Raw genomic sequence first — 15,105 nt, 5'->3', positions numbered from 1 at the left:
CTAGTTTCTTTCATTAAATTTGCAAGATAGCCCTGCAACCCTAAGCTACATAGATGTAAGAGATTCATAAGAAGCTTAAAGGAGAGATTTAAAAAAAATTCAATGGTGAAATGAAGATCTCTTTAAGCTCACAGGTCTAGGAGGAAGTACAACCATAAAAGTTAATTTTCCTAATAGCCACTAGCAAGGGTCCAAACCATGAGTTGTAATAGGTTGTTGAACCGCATCCTTTGAAAATTTGTTTTGATATCATGCTAGGAAATAAAGATAGAGGCAAGAGGTTAAGAAAATGATCATATGTCACGTCTCCACGCACATAAATAATGAGTGTGAGATTCTTATCTTTGTAATGCTACGAATTCACTTGATAGTTCTTTGGGAAAGTGCTCAAACAGTGTGTACATGGCGATACCTTTATGCATACTTATAGGCACAAGTAGTATAACACAAAATGCTACTCATAAACATAGAATGTGCCATGGAAGTCAACAATGCAAATATATTGCTAGGAAATTCAAGTCTACGTTAAGTATTGAAAAGCACCTCAAAATTTACAATAGCGCTCACACTTGACAATTGACCAAACATGCCAAACATATTTCCTAAATTTTTAGCCATATACCTATATCCATATCTATGTATCTATATTTATATCGACCAAATAAAGTCAAGTTAAAGAGCCATATAATGGGCAACTATTCCACATGGTTCGGAAGGCACAACGATGATCACTACTTTTGGTAGAAGCTTGACCCTATCATTGAGCACGATGGAATGGAGACATATAGAAGGTAAACTCCCTAGGTGTTACTCAGACAAGCATGAAACATACACCAGCATATTCCTCCATAAGCCAAATCATATATATTCTAATCAAAATACTTGCTATGATTCTTGATAATGGCTATGCAAGTATGATAAGTTATAGGTCCATCTACATCTCCATAAATCTAGGGCCTTTTGCTTGCATCACTTTATCTAGTTCATGAATCATAATAACATGAGGAATTATGCTGTGGTCCTAGCTTTCTCTAGAAAAAGGAAGTGTCTTCAAGATAGCTAGCTCAAGGAAGCCCATTCCATCCCCCGGTTACAATGGTAGTCTTAGGTATATAAATCCATAGCTATATCTATATGTATGTATGTATGTATGTATGTATGTAAATGTAAATGCATCCCTCTCTCTCTCTCTCTCTCTCTCTCTCTCTCTCTATCTATATATATATCTATCTTAGCAGCGAGTCATGAAAAATGACAACAAGTCATGAGTTGTTGTTTGCAACACGTTATCTAGATTTTTTGCTACACCTAAATTTTAATCAAATTTATAATCTTTTGGTGACATTAAAGAGAACTAAATTCATAAATTTTGCAAACTAAATATACTTTTGAACTTTTTTTTAAAATGTAAATATTGCTAGTTTAAAGCTGCGATTTTGTTTGCTTTTCATGTCAAACAAAAAAAATAAAAAAACCAAGTCAATGACATGATCTAATATTTTAAGAGCTACTAGTAATTCATGCATGACTATGAAATTTATAATACATCCTTTACTTATAATTACCAAAATATGCTTTATTTTCTACAATAAATCATCTCAATCAATGTAGTTCATTCCAATATTTGAATAAGAGTATATTTTTTATGTTAAGAGAAATAAGTATATGGAGTCCATGCTCATAGAAGAGGTTTATTAAAACTTAAAATATAGATAGTAACTAAACTATCTAAATGGTCAAAGTTTACAGAAGAAAGTAATACAATCTATTGTCATTCAGACCAAATGGTTCAATTTCCACCTAATGGTTAATATTTAGATGGTAGTAAGCTTTGAGTTTATTTTATTCGATCTACGCCATCGAAAAAACATAACTTCTAGTAGTTTATAAAAAATAAATTCTAAGTCATGAAAACAAGAACAATTGTTGTTTGAAAATTGGGATGTGAACTTGAATTCTGGAATCCGAAATTGGGTGACGGATTGAAATTTCAGTCAAGAGAGTGAAATTTCCATCCAGAAAGGGGGAAACGAAGCGTTCCAAAATGTGTGAAATCTCACTTTCATCCAATGAAACTTTCAGTGCCAAAATTTCCCGCTGATGTGGAAAAATCGTCCAAAAATTTCATCGATCGAAAAATTTCCATCCGTCAAAAAATTCCCATCAACGAAAGAAAAAATAAAAGAAAAGTGGAATTCATTAATGTGTAGAAATGTTTAAATTAAAAGCTGTAGAAATTCTTGTGTATGGTTTTGAGTTATAAAAATTTGGACAATTAAGCATTGAAAATTAATTGATAAATTAAAGCAAAAGGTCCAAGGACTTTCCGAGTTGAACAGAATAGTTACTTCTCCTTTGTAATTTGTCATGTTTTCCAAATTATAGGTTAGAACACTCTTTCCAATTCATAATATTGGACGTTTCTAGGTTTTAGAGTAAGATGTAAGTAATGTTTTTTCCATAAAGTAGCTATTTTAAAAAGACATTTGACATAAAATTGTGTATTTTGTCCCCATAGTTTGGAAAAAAACACTTTTTATATTTTTTGTAAAAAAGGAGTTATGTTGTCGTTCGCATGATTTTGTTGTCATTTTTTATGACTCCCTGTAAGACTATCTATCTAGCTTGATATCCCATCCTTGAACATAGCCCTCCACCATCCTGGGCTACACGACATTACCCGTTTCTTGTATAGCTTCAGGACTAGAGATTGATTGGTTCACCAAAGCCTTGCTTCAAAATTGATCAATAGACCCAAGCTAATCACGAGACAATAATGGGAACAACCCTATCTCATTGATAAGCTAATCATAGACAATAATGGGACTAGGAAACATCACTATCTCATCGAACCTTACCCACAGCTCCTCTACTCATGTAGAGAACCGTAGATGCATTCTTGAATACTGTGAGACCATCATGTTGAACCTAGACTGAAAGCCCAACCGGTCATGCACAACCAAAATGAAGTCCCATCTAATCCTATTGTAGGCTTTATAGAGGTCAAACCCAAAAAGTAGGCATCTCTAACTAGTGGGGCATGCATAGTTTAGAGCAACAAGAATATTCATGATATTTTTGAGGATATCTTGATTCTTGGCAAACCTGTTCTACTCTGGATCAAGACCACCATACAAATCTCCCGAATCCTTAGAGCTAATGCCTTAGCAATAATCTTATAAGACATGTTGCGCATTGAGGCGGGCCTCTCGTCTCCCACCTTTATTCTTTTCTATCACTTTGGAAATAATTTAACAAATCTAACACTCACATCTTTAGAGATATATCCCTTGCTTATTGTAGCATTAGCCATCACCACTAAATCCTATGCTAAAATATCCCAAAAAGCAGTAAAAAATTTAGTTGTGAACCATCTGAGCCAAGTAATCGATCCTTTTCCATGACACTTAAAGTTCTCAAAGTTCTTTCAACATGAAGGGCAACAAACTGGTTGTCAACACATACTCCCCCCTCATCAAAGCTTGTATCCACCACCCTTCACCAAAGGAGTTAAACCTATCTATCCTACCCACCCTAAAATCCCCCCACTTATGATGATTATTCCATAAGAAGCCCCTGAGATGCATAAGATCAAGATCTACACAATCAGTCAACCTTGATCCAAGCTAAGTTCCTCCCAAGACTCAAGCTCAAGACTGAATTTGGGCTTATAAAAATGACATCTATCATCATCATATAGCTCAGTAAAACTTGAGTCCCCCCCCGTCCCTCCCTCATGAATCCATATGTTACCTGACACCTTAGAATTTACAATCCGCCACCAACACTCACTCTCTCGAGGGGGCTAGAGGCATCATAAACATTCAATATATTAAAGCCAAAACCATCATTCAACACTGATGCGGCAATGAACCAACCTTCATCATCTCAGAAAAGTTCCTTAACACCCAAAGAATTGTGAACAAAAATGGCAGATCCCCCTTTCTCCCTACACAGACAATTGACGAGCACCTCGAATCCGGATGGGTGAAAAGAGAATAAGAAATTGTCACCCTCCCCACATTTATATTCTAGGGGCAAGACTATGTTGGGTTCTTCTCCCTCACATTTGCGACACAAAGCCCTTCTATTTTGTATTTTCACAGCATCCATGCAGGTTCCAAGAGAGAATCGAGACCTTATTTTCTACACTTATTCACATATGTCTTAAGCATCTCTAAGGAAATGGAAGCTATGTTCTTTACCTCTAGAATTCGTAGCCACATCTTTGATATGTTTGGATGCACCAAAGGTTGAATTCATGAGCCTATATCCTTGAGCGGCTTCTTATCCTAGGGTTTCTCCTCAAGTAGGCATTTCTTGTGATTTTGCCTCGGGCAGAGTCATCCTCCTAATCATCCCCATGCAGGCACTGCCTCTTGCACGACGCTTGTAACACAAAGCTCTAGCCCCACCTTCTTTTATCTTTCCTTGGATCTTTTGGGTGAGATTCTGCAAAGACTTTGGGAACTCCAGTCTATCATATAACTCCACCACTGCCTTCCCCTTTTACCAAGCGTCTTCCATTGCTTTTCTTCCATGCTCCTAATCGTCTTTTCAGTATCGGCCGCTGCCCCTATCTTTCTTCTCCAAATGATTTGTATGTTGAGGGAGCTTGCATGGTGCATGCAGACTCCTGCATCGGCTTTGAAACATCAATTGAACCATCTTGCATGCAAAAAATCTTTTCACCAATTGCAAGTGCCACATTTTGAGCTTTGGATGGACAATTACGTGCAAAGTGTCATGTTGTCCTACTGATAAATCACAAATCTGAGAAAGGGCCAAACCTAACCTTATGGGGAATGACTAGGCCTTTGATAATGTCTTAAACATCTTGCCCTCTATCCTAAAGAATCCAAGCCTCTCAAGACCCATCGGGGATTTTGTTGACAGGGGAATGAGTAGAACTTTTCCCAAAGATGCAACCAAATGCTCCACAAAATCCCCTAGCTAAGTGTTGTATGTGGAGCCTGACCTTTTTTTCCAGATATTATTTTTTGGCCGTGCTTTGGACCCAAGTGTGCTTATACCCATTCCATGGAAGGGGGGTACGGGGTGCGATGCCCCTCGTAGGACGTCACCGGAGGGTTCCAAGGGGGGGCGTATCTTGTATCTTCTCGCTTGCTGGATAAGAAAGATGCAAGATTGGCTGTTTCTTCGTGGACGTAGCCCACACTGGGTAAACCACATATATCGGTGTCTCTTTGTCTCTTCCATTCTGTGCGCTTTTTGTATCATGTATTTTATGCATTCTGCGTCCTGCATTGTTGCTTCATTATCACGTTGCTCTTAACACTAAGTTGGAATATTACCACCCATATAGGGCAATCATAAAAAAGACATTCGTTCAACTAAACAAGAGGGACAAGGTGCCGATAGCACTACCCTCTCTCTCTCTCTCTCTCTCTCTCTCACTCATATTAGAAAATGAAATAACCTGAAGTTTTTGGAGGATAAAAAGCCTGGCTTGACATATTTTACCCATACCTCTTTACTTCGTTTCTACACGCAAACAAGCAAATAAAAGCACACACATGTTCGAGAAGGAAATGATCTCAAATTAGAAGGTTAAGCGTTGAGCATAGTCCAATCGATGAATTGATTTCTGCAGAAGATAGAGATACACAGTCTATTGTATACTGTTGCATGAAGATGAGAGCTACTACACCACATTTTCTCCCCATTCCATTACAAAAACGCAATTGAAAACTAGAAACTTGCTTCTGAATGGAGAGTCGTGAAGAGCAACAGCCAGAGACGAATTTTGCGGTTGCTACAAGTGGATGAAGAGTTGAGGACTCCCAAACTCTGATCAAGAATAGGAAGCAAACAAAAATTCCTGAAATCAATCCTCCGTTTCTCAAAAACCGCAGTTAATTCGAGCCCTCATAATTGATTTGTGCACCGGAATAAGACAGAAACGCCAAAGATTTTACAGAAGTGGAAGAACGTTGAGTAAATTTGAACTTAACCTGACGGAATTAAGCACAGGAATCGGACAAAAACACGGTGATTCAAGCATTGCCTGCAAAATGGCCTTCAGAAAGGAGTTGCCAAGAGGAATCGTACAAAAATAGGAACCAAACACTATTTACCGCACAAGGTTCCTTTTTGGAAAGCTCTTCCCCTAGCGGGGCAGTGCTAACTGTTCGTGTTGCTATATTCTGCCCGTAGTAGAAAGCCATTTTGCAGGAGACTGCTTGCTTCTTCCTTGACTCAAACCAACCTTTGTTTTCATCGACGACGTAGCTTCCTGGACACATAGGAGCACGAGCTGGTCTTGTCAGGCACGTCCACTCTCATCAGAGCCCATCCCACGATTCCCCGATGACTGAGTATTCACCAAGCTCACCATGTGACTGTCCTCGCGAGAATCACGATGACGACGACGCTTAGTACTAATCCGCGTGGCAACCATGCAAAGAAGGAGTTCATCTCGCATAATGAGAGAAAATTATAGTCGTGAGGTAAACTTGATATTAAACCTCCGGAGTAACAACAACGATCATGGTAGGGATATTTGTGCCTAGAGAGCTCCCATGTACCGCTCATCATCTCTTCGGGAAGAACTTAGGAGGAACGAAAGACCACCCCCAGACTCTTCGATGGCTCCATGGAGTGGAGCGGTGGTTGGCGGTATCGCACGACGAGCACCGATACATTTTTGGCAAATTTTCAAGTACCGAAGGCTTATGGAAGGAGTACCCGGGATCACAACCGAAAGAGAAAAGTAAGTGTGCCACGATTCTGAATTGAACCGGGTAAAGCTGTAGATTGCAATGCCTTTCTGACGAGCCTGTTGCGGATTTAACAGGCAAACCCAAGGTCTCCAGATTTCTACATAAGATTACCAAGGCCTCGCTATCTTTAGACGGCTGGTACGCTCCAGGTTGGGCTAAAGACATGCTCTAGAACAAAAGCAAGGGAATGCACACGCCCAAAGCATCCATTGCTCAGGCCAGGACAATCTTTCAAGACGGTTGCTTGGTGGAGGCGTGTTGCAAGGCCGGTTTTTTTGGGTCTGAGGTGCAAATGAATGCTTCTAATGCACAAGAACTGGGAGAGAATATTGGCTGGGAGATAGGTAGCTTAGAGCAGGCACTCACTTCTTTGGAACGCATGCCTCAGGTGCCTTCGGTTGAGAACCTTGCAAACATTTTGCACAAATGCAGGGAGAAAAAAAATCTAACTTGTGCCAAGCGCTTGCATGCCTACATGCGTAAAAGTGGACTGGAAGATCATAGATCTCTTGGAAACTACCTTGTCCCAATGTTGGTGCATGTTGGAAGCATGTGTGATGCTGAGCAGGTTTTTAACAGCTTGGTTGTTCGGAATGTGTATTCTTGGACATCTCTCATCATCGGTTATATTGAATGTGGGGAATCACAGCACGCACTCAACCTCTACCGGAAAATGCAAGAGGATTCAGTACGTCCTAGCAGGTATACGTTTGTGGCCGTACTGAAGGCTTGTGCTAGGTTGAAAGATGTGGAAAGAGGCCGAGAAATATATGCGGAGATTGCTGGAAAGGGGTTGGAAAAAGACCTTTTTGTTGGCAACACCTTGGTGGATATGTATGCCAAATGTGGCTCACTTGCAAGAGCACGGGAAGTGTTCGAGAAGCTTCCAGCTCGAGATGTGGTCTCGTGGACTGCGTTAATCACAGGATATGTTGAGCATGGGCTTGCTGAGGAAGCTCTGAACTGTTTCGAACAGATGCAGCTGGAGGGTGTCTCTCCAAATGCTGTCACATTTCTTTCCAGCTTGAAAGCTTGTGGCAGCGTTGGAGCCATAGATAAGGGCCAAGAAATACATGCTGAGATTGCCAGAAAGGGGCTGGAAAGAGATCTTTTTGTTGGCAGCACCTTGGTGGACATGTATGCTAAATGTAGCTCCCTTGCAAACGCACAGGAAGTGCTTGACAAGCTTCCAGTTCGAAATGAGGTGTCATGGAATGCACTGATCGCAGGATACGCTGAGCACGGGTTTGGTGTGGAAGCTCTGAACTGTTTGGAACGGATGCAACTGGAGGGGTTCTCACCAGATGCTGTCACGTTTGTTTGCAGCTTGAAAGCTTGTGGCAGCATAGGAGCCGTAGACAAGGCCCAATATATACACACTGTGATTGCAAGGAAGGGGTTGGAAAGAGATCTTTTTGTTGGCAACACTTTGGTGGATATGTATGCTAAATGTGGCTGGCTTGGAGAAGCACAAGAAGTGTTTGACAAGCTTCCACTTCGAGATGAGGTCTCATGGAATGCATTAATAGCAGGATATGCCCATCTAGGAGAGAGTGACACTGTTTTCCATATGCTTGAGAGAATGAGAGGAGATGGCATAAATCCAGGAGAAGTCACATTCCTTATCGTTCTCACTGTCTGCAGTCACACAGGTTCTGTGGATACAGGCGAGAAATACTTTGAGACCATGAGCACAGACTATGGCATCACTCCAACTATCGAGCACCATACTTGCATGGTCGATCTGCTTGGTCGTGCAGGTCAATTAGACAAGGCAGTAGCGATGGTGAAGAAGATGCCTTTCCATCCTAATCGTGTGGTGTGGCATAATGTGTTGGGTGCCTGTCGAAAGTGGGGTAATGTGGAGCTTGGAAGACAGGCCTTTGACCGTGCACTGCAGTTGGATGAAAAGGATCCTGCAGCTTATATCTTGATGTCTAACATCTATGCACATGTTCACATGCAGCAGGATGAGGAGGTTGAGGCATTGAGAGTGAAAGAACAAGCATGGAAGAAGCCAGGACACAGTTGGTGGACTGACCATGGTGGAATTTTTCATTCTTTTTTGGTGGGGGATACAACACATTCACAAAGCAAACAAATATTTGCGAAACTCTAAGATCATTCCCTCAAAATGTGGGAGGAAGGGTATGTTCCACATCTCCATTGATTGTTACAGGACATATCCATTGATGGAAAGAAAGATTTGTTGTGTGTGCACACTGAGAAGCTGGCTATTGTATGTGCTCTAATCAATATGTTGAAGGGGACACCCATATGTGTTGTAAAAAATCTGGGAGTTTGTAATGGCTGTCATGCGGCCACTGCTCTTGTGTCAAAGGGCAGTGAACTATTCTTAGTATAGATGCAAACTGCTGTCATGTCTTCAAGGAAGAAAATTGCACTTTGGGGATTCTTGGTGACTCTCTGCAGTAGCCAGTGTCCCTCATATTTGAGATGTTCCTGCTAGCATGACGGAAAGATAGGTGAGATCCACTCAAACAAACTCAAACGAAGGATGAAATTGAGTCATATGATGAATAGTGAGCTGCGTTGTAAATATGGTGAATCTGTTGCCCAAAGCAGGCTGGTATGATGTCTAAATCTGCTATGCCTGTCTGTGATTTCCATGAATCAGCAGACCTCCTACGAAAGGACGTGAGAAGCAGCCAAAGAGGGGTGAAAATTTTGAGATTAGCAATCATCTCTATATGTGTACTGCTTGACCAAATTGGGTCATGGATTATGTAAGGGGCTGTCTGTTGCTAAATGCCGGTTGGTGTTTTCTAAATCTTCAGTTCATAGCAATCAAGTCTGAATCAGCCAGACCTGGAAGGGGTAAAATAACAAAGGTCAGCAACTCATCTCCAAATGTTTTGGCTGCTTTTGACCAAAGTAAGTGGCAGATTATGTAAGGAGCTGAAGTTAATGAAAATGAGATTGTTTGCCGAGTATGCCCAAATAAGATTATCGCTCTAATCAAGGATAGCACAATCATGTCTCTAAATCAAAGTAATTTCTATGCATGACTGCAAACTAGCTGTCTTGAATTCATGAGCCTTACTGTTGATTTTACTACTTTGGACTTGCATAAAATTGAATATCTCAAATCCATGACGTTCTTAGCCTTGGTTGGTTCTAATGCAGAGTCAAGACCAATGCGAACTCCTTCGCGAGTCGCAAGCGCTATTAATTGTGGAATCATATTTGTGGACAAAGGCCAAAGAAGTTACTGAAATGAAACAAACCTTTGGCCATTTGTAAAATGGGATTTGTGCATATGAGGCATTCTTTGACAATAGAACCAATGTCTAGAGGAGTTTGGGCCATTTGGGCGGAGGCAGCAGGGCACTGTTCAGAGCAGTCTGCCTAGGCGTGGACTCATTCTATTGGTCGGCAGTCTGTTTGGAGCAGCCTGCCCAAGGAGTCCTACTGGTCGGCATCTTATTGGACAGCCAACCTGAGGCGTTGACAGCATAGGGGTTCATCTTGGATAAGACAGCAAGGCAGCTAACGGTCCTCATATCTTAGGGAAAGCTAAGGGTCACTCAAGGTGGTGTTGAAGCACTTTCGACAGTACACAAGAAAGGACAGAGTAGGTGCTATTCATGTGGGAAGAGAAGGCATCTGGCTAAGGATTGTCGATCCAAGGAAAAAGCTAAGGAAGAAGACACGTCATCAGATTCATCTTCCAACCAAACAGGTGGTTCCAAGCCAGCAGCTATCACTCGAGAATACTAGATAGTACCAGCCTTTAACAACAAGGAAGACTTTCCCCATGTGTCAAAGCCAGAGAGGACGTGTGGGCGGGAGAGCGAGCTGATTGCAGCTCCTATCATTTGAAAGTTTGGCAAGCAAAGCAACGCTGTGGAGCTATGGACCACATATGTTCAAAGATTTATTGCTTGACGTCGCAAAGACTTTGGACGCAGTGTGTATTGATGTTCAAGATTCCTGGATGTGTATGTGTTCACTAAGGGATATTGGGGTGCGGTCTGTTCCACAGCTCATCATTTTGGAAAGGTGCAGACTGGCATGGGAAATCAAAGCCGAGGAGGTCTCGTTTGCTGTTTGAGGTGGCATTCGGCTTCAAGGATCTAGGCTCTCAGGTGCTATCATCGAGGTGAATGCAGTAGGCACGCTGCTGGAGGGTCCATGGTTCTTCATCAGCTTGCTTCTTTGGATCATTTGGCATACTTGAGCTGCAGAGAGGGCGTTAAAGTTGTGGCATCTCATAGTGAGAGAGGGCTTCTTTGTGGGTGTCCCTACTCGGAGAGAGAGGAGTAGAGATAGCTTCTAGGCTGATTGGAGGCTTGTCAAAGGCCACTGGTTGGCATATGCCACATAGGCCCTAGGATTGGGCAGGGTTGGGGCCCGGTTTGGGCACCGAACCAAGTCGACCGATCTAATCCAATCCTGTCTGGGTCGGGTCAGGCCAACCTGTTGGTCGGCCAGTTGGTCAGCTCCTTGCTGGCCGACCAGGCTGGGTAGGGATCTATAAAAGGTTTCCCCCCACACATTCTCGTCTCACATTCTTTCCCTTTGGCATACCTTAGGCTGAGGTTGTATTCTTGGATACATGTAGTTGCTATTGCCTACTTCTGTATCTATTTTTCTCTCTACCGTTCTTGCATGCTTCTGCATATGCGCTACTTTAACATGGTATCAGATGTGGTTGACTAGGGATTAGGACAGCAAAGAGCTGACACAGATCTAAGGGTATTGCTACGTAGATCTGCAGCAATTCAAAGGGCTGATGAGCGATAGCAGCATCTGGGTCAAGGGGATTTGAGACAGGTAGAAGGGAGCTGTTCGGAGCAGCTTGCCTAATCGTGGACACATTCTATTGGTCGGCACTGTGTTCAGAGCAGCCTGCCCAAAGAGTGGGCACAGGCACATCCTGCTGGTTGGCATCTTATTGGACAGCCTACTTGAAGCGTTGACAGCATAAGGGTTTGTATTGAATAAGGCAGCAAGGCAGCTTCTCCTCTTTCACAATCCATCTTGACTTCCCTCTCTTCTTCTCTGCACCAAGGACTATCTTGTGTCACAATCAGCAGGAGGTGTGAAAGGACAGAATAGTTCCATGGGACCACTGTGTACGAGTAAGGAGGACAAGCTCGATTGCACAAACAATGCTCAATGGAAAATGAATCTTAAGATCTAGTTTATATACAAGGACTTATGGGAGATAGTTCAGGCCTATGAAAGGAAGCCCGAACATCCCAAGAGCTCTATCCATTGGGATGCTGCTAGGGAGGATGCTTTCCAAGAGGAGCTTCAGGATTGGGAAGAGCGTGACTCCAAGGCACATTCAGCATTGATACACATGATCACGAAGGAGGTCTCTCTGGCCTTTCAAACACTAACCACTGCACTAAATTGGAGGATCTCTAGGCGAGGGATTCGGCGATGTGAGCTATCACTTTGCAAGGGACAACTATACAATCTCTCATGGTGAATAACATGTAATGGATAAGTCAATTGTAGAAATACATAAAAGAGCATATACATAAATGGAAGCAATTTATATGAAAGTGGAGGGTATATAAAAATAATTATGCAATATGAATATTATCCAAGGATGAGTTCATGATTGGCAATTGGGTCAAAAAAATGCATTTATTGGTTTTCACAATAGGGCACCAAATTACTCAAGCAAAAAAGAAATACTTAAATCAAATCTAGAAACCCATATTATAGCAACTTGAGCATAGGCATACATAAGGAGGCAAAAGCCTTAGGCAAGTTGAAATTGTTGAATTGGGTGGACAACACACACAAGCGGGGGAGAGACGACAACCTGATGGCTATAGAAAATGTACATACTCTCTCTTTATTGCATCAACCAAATTGTATTGAACTTAAAGTGGTTGCCCTAAGTCCATAAAGCCTATTCACACATAACTCAAATTCCATAAGGTTTGCTTGTACTTTTTACCCTATGATCCATACTAATCATGTGTATAAAGATATGTACATGGAATGTGACCATACCAATGAACATACATTAGTACTCCCCCATCATTTGATGGCCTCTACATCATACAAGGAAGACTAATTTTTTTTCAAATTTCTCATGAGGCAGTGCCTTGGTTGTTGGAGTAGCAATGGAAACATGATGGAGACACTAGAAGTTAGAAGAAGCTTATTCATTCATGAGAGAGATGGCCAATATATAGGCAAGAGATACAATGTGCCTATGAGCTCAAGAGAGCATTTAGATCCACAAATTTCTCCATGAATCTCTTAATCACACACCACACTACTAGATTCATTCGATCACACCTACTAATTGACAAATCATCAGTCACACCTAACTCGAGCACACCTACACATGCACGCGCGTGCACACACACACACACATGTTCAACACTCACTCATGTGATCACACTCACAACCATGGACCTTGGTATTGACCCGTTACATCAATTTGTCCCAACATAACTCCCCACAAATTGATGATCTCAACCCTAGTAGTAGTCCATGGGAAACTTCATGGCTTTAGCAAAATTGCCTTCTAGTCTTCGTCTTCAATCTTGGAACCAAATTCATTGAGCTATCGAATTAGAGCCTGCATCCGGTTTAGAAATACTCCCAATCCTTTAGTAGGAGCCCCTTGAGGACAAAACGACTAAAACATCAAGTTTTGGTGATGAAATATCCAATGCTGCTGCTGCTGCTCATGTAGAGCATTGCCTTAATCCCATGTAGAGATAGTTTTGATAGAGTTATTTGCAATTATTATTGTTGTTATTGTAAGGCAATGTCGATGTTTTGTTATTGCTCTGCTTCCATTTCTAGATCCGCTGAGACCGCGTCATTATTAGAGAATATGTGCCTATCGCAAACATGCCAAAAAATAAAAACATAATCCAATTTATCCATACTAATCTGTTTCCATAGGCCTTATAGATTGCCATTGCCAAAATGGCACCATATCTTGATGACATTACCGTTATCGCCCTTGTGTTTAGCTTGTCTGTCCCCACAAGCAAGCTTCAATTTGAGCATGGGATACTGCAACAATGGTGCTTTTCCTATCAATTTCAATCAAAATTCACCTTTGCACCTGTCCTCTAAGCTTGGAAGAATACTGAATTGATCTCTATCGATGGTGTGTCACACACACACACACACACACACACACACACACACACACACACACACACACACACACACACACACACACACACACACATACACACACACATGCAACACTCGAAATGACTCTCACAACAAGCTTACAAAAGTAGCAAAGCAATATTATCGTACTATGTAAGAAGCAGCCAGAGACTTGCAACATCAGGTATGTAAAACACTTAATTAAGGCTTTCTCTCACCCTCCCCTTTCTTGAATGTGTTCAATAAAATAGACCTACAACAAAACATCATATGTAAAAATTAAAGCAAGGCTACATTGTAATCTACTTCCTCAATTGGCTGCATATAACTACTATTATCAATGCCTCGCAAGGAAAATAAGTGACAAGCAATATCCAAAGATGTTTGCTTACTAGGGACCTCCTTAAGCATGCCTATTGAGATGTGTTTAATTAGCTTAATATTGGTTGCCTAGTGACCATGGTGCGGTGAAACCTTGAACTATAGCATATTGTCTTACGACACAGTGACTACATTTACAAAGCCTTGATAGTATCCAGCCTAGTGAAATTACATCTGTTGCAACCGTCCAAGGTCTTTTGTTTTTCCTATCAAGTGCCAACCAGTGTTTCAATAAACTTTCCTCTCTCTATCTGCATTCTTTTGGTGCACTCAGAATCCATTTCATGTGACTGCTTAGGAAATATGTTTCCTTTAAATATTCCCTTAAAAGACATGTGGCCCCAATCATAAATGCCAACCTGCACCTGTTCCTCAGTTGTATAATCCAGCATAACATTCCCACTATGTAAATCATTGTTTGCTTATGCAAAGCTTGCAACCCCAAGCAAAGAGCACAGGCAAGCTCCAGTGCAAAAGTCACAGTTTGCTACACTCTATCAGAGTGCAATTGGTTTATAGTAGTTGAGCCTCTACGCACTCTATAAAATAACTCATATAATGTGTCTCCATTGAAATAAGTCATAAATACCCAGACCCACTGTTAAAGAAAATGCTCGTACTAACACATTGTGTTTCAATTACATGCATGCTTCTTTCAAGGATTTTGTCAACTTCATTTATGTGGTGCCCTTAACAGATTTGGCTAAAAAGTACCCAGAGGGATCTAGACTTGTGACTCCTTGCATCCTAGCCAAGAGAAATTTCGCCTTCTGTCCTAGAACGACGAATCTTGTTATTAGTAAGCACCTCGTACTATCTTGCTGCAACTAAGAAATAGAGCTACTTGTTGATAGCC

At 41.4% G+C, this 15,105-nt stretch overlaps 1 pseudogene across 1 annotated transcript; it reads left to right on the top strand.

The window, feature by feature from the left end:
* The first annotated feature begins 6,208 nt into the window (after positions 1 to 6,208).
* Positions 6,209 to 10,054, top strand: LOC147885218 (pentatricopeptide repeat-containing protein At2g13600-like; annotated as a pseudogene). Its single transcript, XR_015543588.1, has 3 exons — positions 6,209 to 6,733; positions 6,818 to 9,638; positions 9,891 to 10,054. The product of XR_015543588.1 is annotated as a pentatricopeptide repeat-containing protein At2g13600-like (transcript).
* Positions 10,055 to 15,105: the final 5,051 nt, after the last annotated feature.

The sequence above is a fragment of the Dipteris shenzhenensis genome, chromosome 26 (assembly GCF_047967505.1).
Source record: "Dipteris shenzhenensis isolate YYH24624 ecotype China chromosome 26, Dip_SZ_1.0, whole genome shotgun sequence".
NCBI classification, from domain to species: domain Eukaryota; kingdom Viridiplantae; phylum Streptophyta; class Polypodiopsida; order Gleicheniales; family Dipteridaceae; genus Dipteris; species Dipteris shenzhenensis.
This window is presented reverse-complemented; position numbering and strand designations above follow the sequence as displayed.